The following is a 14,020-nucleotide window of genomic DNA, read 5'->3' as shown; positions in this document are numbered from 1 at the left end:
ATCTTTCTATCTATCTCCTGTCAGTCTGTCTGTACATCTGTCAGACTGTCTATCTATCTATCTATCTATCTATCTATCTATCTATCTATCTATCTATCTATCTATCTATCTATCTATCTATCTATCTATCTATCTATCTATCTATCTATCTATCTATCTATCTATCTATCTATCTATCTATCTATCTATCTATCTATCTATCTATCTATCTATCTATCTATCTATCTATCTATCTATATATCTATCTATCTATCTATCTATCTCTCCTGTCAGTCTGTCTGTATATCTGTCAGACTGTCTATCTATTCACATAATTTTTCCACCCACTTCCGCGTGCATCATGGGGCAGTAAGTCAGTCCCCTTCAGACATTGGCTGATATGGATGCTGCGACAAGTATAGTAATGTGTGCTTTTGCAGATCAAAAATATTTTTGCCTTCAACCAATACTTTTTTTTAAGTGTAGGAGTCCACTATCTTACCCGACCAAAATATTTCTCCCAAAAACCATGCCAGTAAAAAACAACAATTGTAAAAGCCAAAAGGCTGACAACTAGGGCAGACCACTTGGCGTTTGAAATTGCTTGTTTGGTTGTGTTTAGAGATGAGCTTTGGTGGTAAGTTAAAGCATTATCTAGCCGGACCTAAAATGTAAGATACATTGTGGTTGTATGAATCGATCCTATAGACTGATGCCTGCTTCTTCCGATGCCCACAAACCCCATTCACACAATGGAACCAGGCCTTACGTCAGCCTCCACTTTACAAATCGAATCAAACAGCTGCAAGGAAAGCTGGATGCCCCTTTTCCTACCTCTTTTCCTTATGAGAGGCAAGGAATCACAACATCAATATTGCGTGTTGAAAATTAATGTGTGTCTCTAAGTGTCAGTTTAGTACATTGCAAATTGGAGGTTTGCAATCACAAGGACTAACGCTTTGCAAAAACCCTTTGTATATCTGACGGATAATACACTGGCCCGTGGTGATTTCAAAATGTTGACAACACTCTATGCACAAGGTTTTTTTCAAAGATTTTAGGTTTATTACATTTCTCTAAATGAAGATTTACTTGAGAATATTTTTAAATCTAGAAAGACACTCTTCACATTATTATCTAACTTGTGGCCATTTTCAAGACAAGATGGTGGATGGTACCACCACATTTTTGACACTTGCCAGATACTATTCATCACCCATATTTTTAGATCCTAATTTGTCACTCAGCATTATTTTAAATTTCACATTGAGCATTCTGCATAGCTAATTTATTGTGATTTTGTGTCACCACACAGTTTTATTTCTCTTGTTATGAAAGAATAGCTGTGTTCCGTCGGGGAATTTCTTTGTTGTTAATGCACAAGCAAAATTCTGTGGAAAGTGTGGGGAGAAAATTTGGGGAGACCTCTCTTTGCAGTCACAGCAGTGGCGTAGCAAATGGGGGCGGGGGTAGCTCGCCCCGGGCGGAACAAGTTTTGGGTCCAGCAGCCTCCCTCCCCTTACCTGCGGCCATCGCAGGAATCGCACCAGCGCCCCCCGCTCTTACATGCGGCCGCTGGGCAGCAAACGCAGAGACCGCCACAGGTGACACAACGTCCAGCTACGCCAATGTGTCACAGATAGCTAGGACAGCTGGGGGAATCCTGACTAAGCAGATCAGAGGAGAACATATTACAGTTGGTCAATCTCCTTCAGGTACTGGAGCATCCTGGTTATGGACAGAGGAATCGGGTGTAGAGTGTAGTAGAACTTTTTGCTTTACCAGCTACACACATACAGCTCTTCTACTTGATCACTAGCCCTCCCTTGCCGAGGCTTCTAGTTTCAGCTGTCCATCTGGTTTCCTTGCAGCAGCTCAGCAGATCCATGTTGGCATGCGAAAGTGGGCACAAGCACAAAGAGTCATTAAGTCTTGGTATTGTCTTACATATAGGCATAGCAGTCGGCTGGCAGTCCTTCTCTGAGTTCTGGAGCCCACTTCCACATTTTGAAGGTGATCATTGGTCCTCTGTAAGTGCGGATGTTGTCTCAGACTGCACATACTCTTGAGGGTGCCTTTCTTATTGGATGCATCCCAAAATCTGAACACACACACAGATTAGCTCAATTCACATAGGATCCCAAGATGAATCACGTTAACTTTCTCAATTTGTTGATTGGGTTGGGATTTGCCTTAGCGGACTTGCCTCAATCACACCCTGATTCATTCTGCATATTTTTATCTGGGTTTCTTTTTTGCGCCATGTTTCAAAATCATTTAATTATAACAAAGTTTGATCGTGATCCCAAAATCAGTGTGAATTTAATTAGCTTGCAAAATGTGTGGTGGGGAATATTTACAAGCCCCTTGCGCTGCCGGTGCGTCACTTTTAACATGGGAAAACGTGGCATACTGGCGGTGCAAGGGACTTGTAATTATGCCAATCTTTTTTTTTTTAATCACCTTTGTCTTAAAATAGAAGCGCATTGGTGGGTTACATCAGGTTGGGCATCTCATCCCCCAATAGGGTAAAACTATTATTTAAACCATTTTTTTTTTTCTTAAGAAATGTCCATATTTTTGAGAACTTGTGTAAAACAGATCGCTCAGCTTCTTTTCGTAGTAATTGCTCCTGTTGATAATTTAAATCTTCTATTTTTTGGGAAGACTCGGTTTCCCCTTGGGCACTCTCTAAATTTTCTGTTTCAAGATTTTGCTCTGGTTCGTACAAAGCACCTTCTTCTTCTAAATGTTTTCTATAGGTTTCATCCTCTGTCTTCGCCAATTGTTCTCGTAAATCCCTCTCTTTCGCTTCATATTCGACCTCGATCTTGTTTCTCTGAGATTCAAAGGTTTCTTTGTTTTGTCTCCGTAGTTCCTTCAATTTTTCTTGTAGCATCATCTCAGCTTTCTGATACATCTCATTAGTATAGCATGACTCCTTGTTCTTCTTCACCATTTCCTCAACCATGGTGAGCCTCTCATTGGTCTGCTTGTTCCGTTCATCTGCGGGTGCATGGTTGTTAAAGGCACAGTATCTACCTTCACATATTTGAACCAAATCCAGGAAGTCTGTGCTCTTTGCTGCACTTACATAATTTGTTATGGAGAGGTTTTCTAAATCATCCTTTCTTGTGAACAACATTATCATGTATTTCACGGCCTCCTCTCCAAACGTATCCTTGATTCTTTGAACGGTTTTCTTGTCTTCCTCTGTGTATCGGCCAACCTTTAACACTAAACACAATGGCGTGAGGGCCTGGAGATGAGAGGGTGACACATTTGCAGATTTCCACTGCAACTTGCTCATCACTAAGCTCTGTGTCAAAGAAGCCTGGTGTGTCAACAATCACATCATTTCTCTCGTCCCACTTCACTGTCTCTTTCCTACAAGTCTTGTAATTCGCTGTTAAAGAGACACTGGTGTCAAATTTATTTTCACCCAGAATTGTGTTTCCTGTTGCACTCTTACCAACTCCAGTTATACCAACAAGTACTAATCGCAGTTCAGATGTACTGGGTTGCTGGCCATCATTTACAGGATCTAATGTGGAAACGCAAAGTACAAATTATTGCAGCAAAACGTTCTCGCTTTTATTGAGGCAAGATTAAAATTTCACTATAGACAGTCATTGAGAACACCTGCAACATGTAGTCCCACATGTACACAGGTAGATCCACTAAGACCTGTTATTAAAATATCAGCAAGCCAACCAGACTTGTATGTCAGTGTCAGACACAGCAACACCTGAAGAACTTCAATTCCACAAACCCAATTCTCTGAGTGACTAACCAACCCCAGGACAAATGACAAAACATAGGAGTTATAAAGGCTTAAAACCTTTCATTCTACAACTAAACTGCACAAGTCTGAATACAAAAGGGCCTTTTCAGAAACTGCACCTTATGATATTTTAGTGCTACTACAATAGTACAGCTTTTGTACTACAAAATGCTATTCGCAAACCTACATGATGAGGTTTCTGCCTCTTTCCTCTCTGTGAGAAGGTGGCCTGGTATATGCTGTCCACTAATTAAAGTGTATTATAAGAGACAATGGTCCCTGAAAGCAAAGGAGTATATCAAGCAATAATCAATATAGCCACAATAGGTACTATATTATAGCCTATGTCCAGCCGGACAAGGCAGCTTTAATAAGCAAAATGTTTTTCAATGATCAAACAAAATGTAAGCAAAGTATTGGTGGGACACAAGCCTGTATCCTATGGCTTACATATCAAGAGGACAACATTTTTTGAAAAAACAAACAGGCAATTGAAGCGATGTTTCTATGACGAGAATAACAGGTAGTGAAACATCCTGGTATAAAGCTAGTCACCTTCACGACATTTTATACACACAAGTAGTCATAGTGTAAGGTGAACAACATAGTCGACGACGTTTCGATCCTTACTGGGGGGGTGTTAGGATCATCATCAGGACTGATTAGTGTAATTGCCTATAAAAATGCCTGAATTAACAACAATTAACACAAAAACCAACATGGTACAATAAAGAAGGAAAGAATGGGGGGAAAAAATTGGAAAAAAACAACATAATAGTTAAGGTTAAATAAATTAAAACAGAACATAAGACAGTTTATGTCAGAACACGAGCTAATCATGATCAGAATGACTTTGTGAACTATCGGGCACGGAGCGATAGGGAAAAATACAGTGGAACATGCTTCGTAGCAGGTCGTGTCAGTGATGAAAGGTAGTGGTTAACGCGAGTGTTAAGGGATCTCGTCGGTGGAGAAGTACGTGGTCGTTGTCATGCTTAAATGGAGGGCGTGTCTGAGACCGAGAATTGTGAATACCGCAGGTGAGAAAAGGCGGGTTCTCTACAGTGGAAACTGTATCGATTGAGCATTGCGTGAGTGGCGAGTGTCCATACAAAGGAACAATTTACCTCATGCTGTCAAGGATTACAGCAAGAATGATATGTCGGCTTGGTTACTAAGCGACTATTAAAAGCACGGAATCGGTCTGTAATGAAAAATTAGAAGGTCTTAATCAGGACCGAGGAGTGCGGAAGTACTGTGCAGAAAGGGTAAAGGGCTTACCTAGGTCCGCGATGGTAAATATCAACGCGGTAGCCAAAATCTGCCGAAAAAATATAAGGCAAATTAGGGGGAGGGGCCACATCGTGATTAGGTGGTTGGGAGCCGGCGGTTGAAAAACGAGAATCATACCTTAATGTGATGATGGAGACGCGTTCCCGGGGAATCAGCGGGGCAACGTATCGTTCAATGCCGGATGGGTTGTGGTGAGGGAGTGCCTAAGCCGGTATAATGCGATAGTGGCTTGATCAGGTGATCAGTCACATGTTCGGCTGGTTGCTAATGGTAGTGCAGTGCCCGCGAGTAAGGTAGAGCTGGGCTGATTTGGGCGCCATATTGGGTGAGTGAAAAACAGCGCGAAGTGAAGATAAAAACGAGTTAGGGTGCAGTGGTGGTAAAAGGTCAGACAACGCCAAATTAAGGGCTGGTATCATATACAAGGGTATATAAGCCATTACATTTCCAAAACATGGAGAGCACAATTTAAAAGGAAGAAAAAGTCAATGTTTCTTAAAGTATGGTGGTGGTTCTGTAGTTGTATCCTGATTTACGGACAGTTCCAATTGACAAATCACAGTAAGGAGGTCCAATCCTCTAAGCGGTTCAATCCACTGTGAATGCTTCCCGTTTTCAGAATCCATTTTAATTCTTCCTTATTCAGGAGCTGTGAAATGTCTGCACCTCTTGGAGGGATTTTGACAACAGAAACAACTGTCCAATGAATGTCATCCTCAGTGTGGCCAGCTGATTCGAAATGTTCTACCAGCGGTGCGTTTGGTGTTTTGCACCTCAGTCTGCTTCTGTGTTGGCAGATTCTGATCCGGATTTTTTGTGTCGTTTGTCCTATATAAATCATATCACAAGGGCACAGAATTGCGTAAATGACATTACTGGTATTACAATTACTGAAATGATTATGGGGTTTACGTATGTTACCAAACACAAACTCTTTACAGTCAGTAGTGAATCCACATACAGAGCAATTGCCACACTTGTTGTGCCCAGTAACAGCGGGTAAGGACCAATGCTCAAGGAGGGTGCCGGTGTTTCTGGTGTCAGGGAGTGCCGCTCTGATCAAATGGTCTTTGATATTTTTATTTCTTTTGAAAGCAAAGAGAGGTCTTTCAAGGTTTAGTATTCCAGCATTTAACACATTCCAGTGTTTAAGAATACTTTTGCGTACTTTGTTGGAAGATGGAGAAAATGTGGTGACACATACTAGGCGGTTTTCTCTTTTCTTGGTTTTGGGTTCCAAGAGGACATCCCTGGGACAGTACCATGCTCTTTTCAGGGCACTGTGGATGAGCTTTTTAGGGTAACCTCTTGATGTTAGTTTGTCGCTTAGTGTTTTGGCTTCCCTGAAATAATCCTCCTTAAGGGTGCAGTTGCGTCTGATGCGTAAGTATTGTGAATAGGGAAGAGAATCTTTTAGGGCCCTTGGGTGGCTGCTACTGTATTTCAGAAGAGTGTTACGCTCGGTGGCTTTCCTGAAGAGGCTGGTGATCAGGTGTCCATCATCATGTGTTATGTTTAAATCAAGAAATGGTATGGATGTTTTGTTGTACGTGAGTCATTCTGATCATGATTAGCTCGTGTTCTGACATAAACTGTCTTATGTTCTGTTTTAATTTATTTAACCTTAACTATTATGTTGTTTTTTTCCAATTTTTTCCCCCCATTCTTTCCTTCTTTATTGTACCATGTTGGTTTTTGTGTTAATTGTTGTTAATTCAGGCATTTTTATAGGCAATTATACTAATCAGTCCTGATGATGATCCTAACACCCCCCCAGTAAGGATCGAAACGTCGTCGACTATGTTGTTCACCTTACACTATGACTACTTGTGTGTATAAAATGTCGTGAAGGTGACTAGCTTTATACCAGGATGTTTCACTACCTGTTATTCTCGTCATAGAAACATCGCTTCAATTGCCTGTTTGTTTTTTCAAAAATTTTTGTCCTCTTGATATGTAAGCCATAGGATACAGGCTTGTGTCCCACCAATACTTTGCTTACATTTTGTTTGATCATTGAAAAACATTTTGCTTATTAAAGCTGCCTTGTCCGGCTGGACATAGGCTATAATATAGTACCTATTGTGGCTATATTGATTATTGCTTGATATACTCCTTTGCTTTCAGGGACCATTGTCTCTTATAATACGCAACTTCCCAAGGTCCCTGACCAATTGCTTTGGGTGCCCTTGTGCCTTCGTTACTCACTAATTAAAGTGGGCACCCTGTACCAGTCCACATGACCCTTATGATGTATGAGGTCAAAGATAACCTTTAGAAAGCTATCCTAGTGGTAGCTGTAGAGAGCAGCCTTCAGGCTTAATCTTGAAGGAATTTAAAGCAGCCCGTTTTACCAGAATATCACCTCCTGAATGACTATGGGCCCCAGTATTTGTACACAAACATTCTTTGATCTTTCAGGCAGAGGGTGTCTGTGCCCAGCCACAACCAATTCGGCCTTCTCTGGTGTGACTTCTTGGCAGGAGGTGGAGATGGCTTTGTCAGAGGCAGACCAGGCCCTGTAAGGTGCAAGGAAATCTCCTCCTCCTTCCCCCATTGCGGCCCAGGTCTAATCAGCCCTTTCCTGTCCTACCTGGACTATCTGGAGCCACACCCACTCCCCAGCCTTCTGTCATCCAAAACCCAGACAGGCAATTCACATTCCAGCAGAGGCACACGGGATGACCCGAGCAAAATAATACCCACTTTCTAAAAGTGGCCTTTCTGAACTCAGAATGAAAAGGGCACCTTCGCTAATAGCTGCGTCTTTAGATTCCAAGTTCAGGCATACTAAACTCCATTTCCTTACCTCCTTCCCCGGGCCCGTTATGTTTATAAGATGTTATAAACAAACTGCCCGATCCATCCTTTGGGGAAGGGGTGACCTTGCAATAGTGAAGAGCGAATTTGGCTGTATTCACTATCAGGACATGCCACACACACCCGGGCATGTCCTGCCTTTCACATTATTATTATTATTATTAAGGGGCATTTATAGAGCGCCTGGTTACGCAGAATGCGTGTCCCCGCGCTGAACTGAAGCACTCTGAAAGAGAAGTAGGGGAGGAGCCCACTATTTTGATACATCAATGGACCCTGCCCATAGGGGTACCTTGGGCCTACCTTAGGGGCGCCTGACATGTATGAAAAAGGAAGGTTCCATTACCGGCCAGTGTGGGCATGGGTCGCGTCAACGTAGCAGTCGCAACTGCGCGCAGACTCTGCGGTGGCAGGACTGAGATACCTTTTACGGGCTACGTACGTGGATGGCACAATCCGTGCTGCAGGCCTACAAGTAGCATCTGATTCACAAGCCCCAACACCCGTAGTGCAATTTACTGGGGACTGACAATTAAATCTAGCATCCGATCATGGAAACACCAATTCGTAACACAATTTACCACAGGAGCACCTGCACTTTACCACTTTTCAGCAGTGCAAAAAGTGCGCAGAAACGTTATGCCAGCAAAAACAGTCAAAACCGGAAGGTCAGAAAGCAAAAACTCAGTCTAACACAAGAGAAAACTGACCCTTTTTTTGCAATGTGCCTAGTTGTGGACACAGGACTACTGCTAAAAATGGCATCTCAATTTAGTTTTCGGAAATGAGTTGATTTAGTAGATTTCCCTTGAAGGACAATGAGCCCTAAACCAAAAACACAGGTGCCCCCTTGCATAACCAGATCATTTTGTGATAGATAATTTTGATGTCTCTACAATAAGTTTTGGGCCCTTCCCTGCCACGAGTACTTGGCCCACCCACCCAAGTGAGGTACCATTTTTATTGGGAGACTTGGGGGAATGCTGGGTGGAAGGAAGTTAGTGTTAGCCCAGTGATCCCACAACTTTCCCACAGAAATATGACAAAAATGTGATTGTTTCAGCAAAATTTGAGGTTTGTAGGGGATTCTGGGTAGGAAAACGTTGGAGGATCAACGCAAGTCACACCTCCCTGGACTTTTCTGGGTGTCTAGTTTTCAGAAATGTGTGGGTTTGGTAGGTTCCCCCAATGGCGCTGAGACCAGGACCAAAAACTCAGGTGCCCCCCTTGCAAAACCAGGTCGTTTAGTGATAGATAATTCTGATAACTCCACAATACGCTTTGGGCCCTTCCCTGCCGTGGGAACTTGGCCCAGCCACCAAAGTGAGGTACCATTTTTATCTGGAGACATGGTGGAACACAGGGTGGTAGAAAATTCGTGTCAGCCTCGTGATCACACAACTCTCCCACACATGAATGTGAGAAAAGGTTGATATTTTCAGCTAAATTTGAGGTTTGCAGGGGATTCTGGGTAGGGAAACAAAGGGAGATCCACACTAGCTACACCTCCCTGGACCCCACTGTTTCTTGTTTTCAGAAATGTGTGGGTTTGGTAGGATTCCATGCGTTTTTCGTCTGGGGTCAGCAACCAATTAGGGAAACCTACCAAACCCACACATTTCTGAAAACTAGACAACCGGGGAGTCAAGGGAGTGACTTGCATGAACCCCCCAAAGTTTTCCTACCCAGAATCCCCTGCAAACCTTAAAATTAGCTGACAAAATCACATTTTTCTCACATTTCTGTGTGGGAAAGTAGTCGGATCACCAGGATGACAAATTTCATTCTACCCAGCATTTCCTTAGGTCTCCCGATAATTTTTTTTTCTTAGTTGTGTGAGTGGGCCAAGTACCTGCGGCAAGGAAGAGCCCAAAACGTATTGTGGAGACATCAAAATTATCTATAACAAAACATCCTGGTTTTACATGGGGGGCAAATACGTTTTTGGTCCCGGGCTCAGGGGCCATCCAGGGAAACCTACCAAACCGACACATTTCTGAAAACTAGACACACAGGGGAGTTCAGGGAGGTAAAAAATCAAATTTTCCTCACATTTCTGGCAGGAATCACCATGCCGGCACAAATGTCCCACCAGTCAGTGTTCCCCCTGGTCTCCTGAGTAAAATGATACCTCACTTGTGTGGGTGGACCAAGGGCCTGTGACCCAGATGGCCACCGAGTCCGGGAGCAAAAACACAGGTGCCCCATTGCAAAACCAGGTTGTTTTGTGACGGATAGGTTTTGTGCCAGATAGGGAGCATCTTAGTTTTTTGTCCCAGGTTCTGTGACCAACTAGGTAAAACTACCAAACCAACACGTTTCTGAAAACGAGACACCCAAGGGAGTCAAGGTAGTTTTGCCTTGTGGAAACACCACACAGTTCTCCTACCCAGAATCCCCTGCAAACCTCACATTTAGCATTACAAAAATCACATTTCTGTGTGGAAATGTTGTGGGATCACCGGGATGACACACATTTCCTTCCACCCAGCATTCCCATAGGTCTCCTGATAAAAATGGTACCTCAGTTGTGTGGGTGGGCCAAGTACCCGTGGCAAGGAAAGGCCTAAAATGTATTGTGGAGACATCAAAAGTATTGATCACAAAATTAGCTGGTTTTGCTATGGGGGCGCCTGCATTTTTGGTCCCGGGCTCGGAGGCCATGTAGGGAATCCTACCAAAACCACACATTTCTGAAAACTAGACACCTGGGAGAGTCCAGGGAGGTACAACTTGCGTGGATCCCCTAACATTTTTTCAGTCAGAATCCTCTGCAAACCTTAAATTTAGCTGAAAAAAATCACATTTTCTCATATTTCTGTGTGGGAATGTTGTGGGATCACCGGTCTGACACAAATTTCCTACCACCCAGTGTACCCCCATGTCTCCCGATAAAAATAGTACCTCACTTGTGTGGGTGGGCCAAGTACCAGTCCCAGGAAGGGCCCAAAGCATATATTGTGGAGACATCAGAATTATCTAACAGAAAATGAGCTGGTTTTGCAAGGGGGGGCAGGTGCGTTTTTGGTCCCGTGCTCGGCGGCCATCTGGGGAAACCTACCGAATCCATACATTATTGAAAACTAGACACCTGGGAGAGTCCAAAGAGGTGTGACTTGCGTGGATCCCGCAATGTTTTACTACCAAGAATCCCCTGCAAACCTCAAATTAGGCTAAACAAAATAACATTTTTCTCACATTTCTTTGTGGGAAAGTTGTGGGATCAACATCCTTCTACCCAGCGTTTCTATGGGTCTCCTGATAAAAATGGTACCTCAGTTGTGTGGGTGGGCCAAGTACCCCGGCAAGGAAGGGCTCAAAACGTATTGTTGAGACATCAAAATTATCTATAACAAAACGACCTGGTTTTGCTAGGGGGGCACCAGTGTTTTTAGTCCAAGGCTCAGCAGCCATGTAGGGAAACCTACCAAACCTACACATTTCTGAAAACTAGAGACCCAGGGGAGTTCAGGGAGGTAAAAAAATCATATTTTCCTCACAGTTCTGTCTGGAAGCACAACACCGGCACAAATGTCCTACCAGTCAGCATTCTCCATGGTCTCCTGAGTAAAATGATACCTCATTTGTGAGGTATCGGCCAAGGGCCTGTGACCCAGCTGTCTGCCAAGCCCAGGACCAAAAACGCAGGTGCCCCCTTGCAAAACTTGGTAGTTTTGTGACAAAAAGGGAGCATCTGAGTTTTTGGTCGCAGGGTCAGCAACCAACGAGGGAAAACTACCAAACCCACATATTTCTGAAAACTAGACACTTGAGGGAGTCCAGGGAGGTGTGCCTTGTGTGGACCCCAGAGTTCTCCTTCCCAGAATCCATTGCAAGCCTCAAATTTAGCCGAAAGAAAACTAATTTTTCTCACATTTCTGTGTAGGAAAGTTGTGGGATCACCGGGATGACGTGAATTTCCTCCCACCCGGCATTCCCATAGGTCTCCTGATAAAAATGGTACCATATTTGTGAGGGTGGGCCAAGTACCCACGGCAAGGAAGGGCCCAAAACATATTGTGGAGACATCAAAATTATCCATCACAAAACAACCTGGTTTTGCAAGGGGGGCACCTGCGTTTTTGGTCCCGGGCTCGGCGGCCATCTAGGGATACCTACCAAACCCACACATTTCTGAAAACTAGACAACTGGGAGAGCCCAAGGAGGTGTGACTTGCATGGATCCCGCAATGAAAAAAAAGCATATTTTCCTTACATTTCTCTATGGGATGACCGTGCCCGCAAAAATGTCCTACCACTCAGGGTTCTCCTTGGCCTCTCGACAAAAATGATGCCTCACTTGTGTGGGTGTCGAATGCAGAATTCTGGTTCCATCATGAGCGCAGGAGCACTGGTGCTCATGACGGAATAATTCCATCATGAGCACCGAAGGGGTTACCATTTATGTATGGTTCGCTTGAGTTGGGTCAGTAAGTAGGTGGTCACTCCTAAGGTAAGCTTTAAACAAAGGCTAGCTGCACAAGGTGGAAATACCTGTTGATCCAAATCGCACAAGCCCTGCAAGTAGGTAAACCTGTTATGCAGTGGCACCCAGTTGCTTGTTGTGATGAGAAAATCACAGGCAGCAGAAACAGGGTGTGACGTGGGCTGATGAGATAGGGGGGCTATAAAAGACACCCTATGGGAATACCTGAAGCAGCTGAATTTATCATCATATTTATGCTGGCTTAAGTTCTGAAAAACATGTTTACTGAAATTAACTACTAAATTTTCCCCTTGAAATATTTTTGGGGAGGGTCCAATATATGGGACTCAATAATAATAAATTTGACTGAATTAAATATTTAGTTCAAAATTAAAAATCTATAGTGCTGTTGTACCTTTCAAATGAATATATATATAAAAAAACGACATTCTCTAACATTTTTTAAAGTTGAATACATTTATAAAAGTTTTCCTTTAGTTTACCATAGTAAAGTCACCTCAGCCTAGGTGTAAAATGTTTCAAGTAGTAACTTTACGTCAATTTGGCTCCTGTGCCAATGGCAGGATTGTTTTTGTGCTGAAAAGGACAACTTCCTTCATAAAACAATCCTTAGAGGATTATTTTTCTTTCTATGTGCGCTGCAGAATGCAAAGTGGAAGGAACACAGAGAAATAAAGATATATCTCCTTGTTATGTCTGTGTTGGGTAAGCGTGCCATTTTGATGCAATCACAAGTTTATAAGTCTTTGGAATTCTGGGTTTACATCAAAATACATGGGTGTATGCATGGGAATGCCAGTTCTCCACCCATGTAACGCCTACTGGACATAAGTAACACAAGGCAGCACTATGTGCCCCGTAGCGTTACTTTCTATTTGCTAAACCATGCAAAGTCATGCAAAGTGCTTTGCATGGCTTAGTAAATGCCAAAAATGTTTTTGCTGTACGTAACACTGATGTGATATCATGTCAATATGGTCTGTAGTTTTGCTCACATGTAAATTTACTTTGTGAATAGGCCTCAATGTGCCTTGCCACAAAAGCAAAAGAGCTTGATCACCCCTCACGTGTTCATGAGATCTGAGGATGGATTACAAAACATCATTGTCTGATGTCATTTCACATTCTTGCTTGTAAACTAAGGCAGTCCATGGCACAAACACTTTGACCTCCACCTGAAACAACCATTGACAATGCCAATAGGTCTGGTTTATGAATGAAAGTGCCTTTTGTGTCACTGATGGGGTAAGGCACTCAATCAATCAACAATCTTTATTCAGTTTCATTGAGAAAACCATATATGAACACACAAGAAACAAAAATAAAAATATGCCCAGATAAAATGTAGATTTGTACAATAGCTACAGCAGCCCGAGAGAATCAAATGGCACATCAATTGTTAAATACAATCTTTTTCATGAGAACAGCACCAGATAAAAAGAGGGCAAGATTAAAACAAGTAAACACATCCGGTAATAACATTAAATAAAAAAGTGCAGGTTTGACTTGTACAAGGTGCTTGACAGCAAACAATGGAGTAATAAAAGACCTTCTTAAATTATTGTAAAAAATGCAAAACATGGTAAAGTACATCATGTCCTGAACAAAATAATTATTAGAGCTACATGGATTTAGGGTAGAACCATAAGAGCTACAAAGGGGAACAGCAAATAAATGGTGCATTAAGTTTAGTCTGA

The 14,020-nt window shown here is 42.7% G+C and overlaps 1 pseudogene; it reads right to left on the bottom strand.

Annotated features, from left to right (window-relative positions):
- Positions 1-2,473: 2,473 nt before the first annotated feature.
- LOC146796130 (GTPase IMAP family member 9 pseudogene) lies at positions 2,474-9,227 on the bottom strand (annotated as a pseudogene).
- Between the last annotated feature and the right edge of the window lie 4,793 nt (positions 9,228-14,020).

Source organism: Triturus cristatus, chromosome 10 (genome assembly GCF_964204655.1).
Source record: "Triturus cristatus chromosome 10, aTriCri1.1, whole genome shotgun sequence".
NCBI classification, from domain to species: Eukaryota; Metazoa; Chordata; class Amphibia; order Caudata; family Salamandridae; genus Triturus; species Triturus cristatus.
The sequence above is the reverse complement of the archived record's forward strand: the minus strand, read 5'-3'. Positions and strand labels throughout refer to the sequence as shown.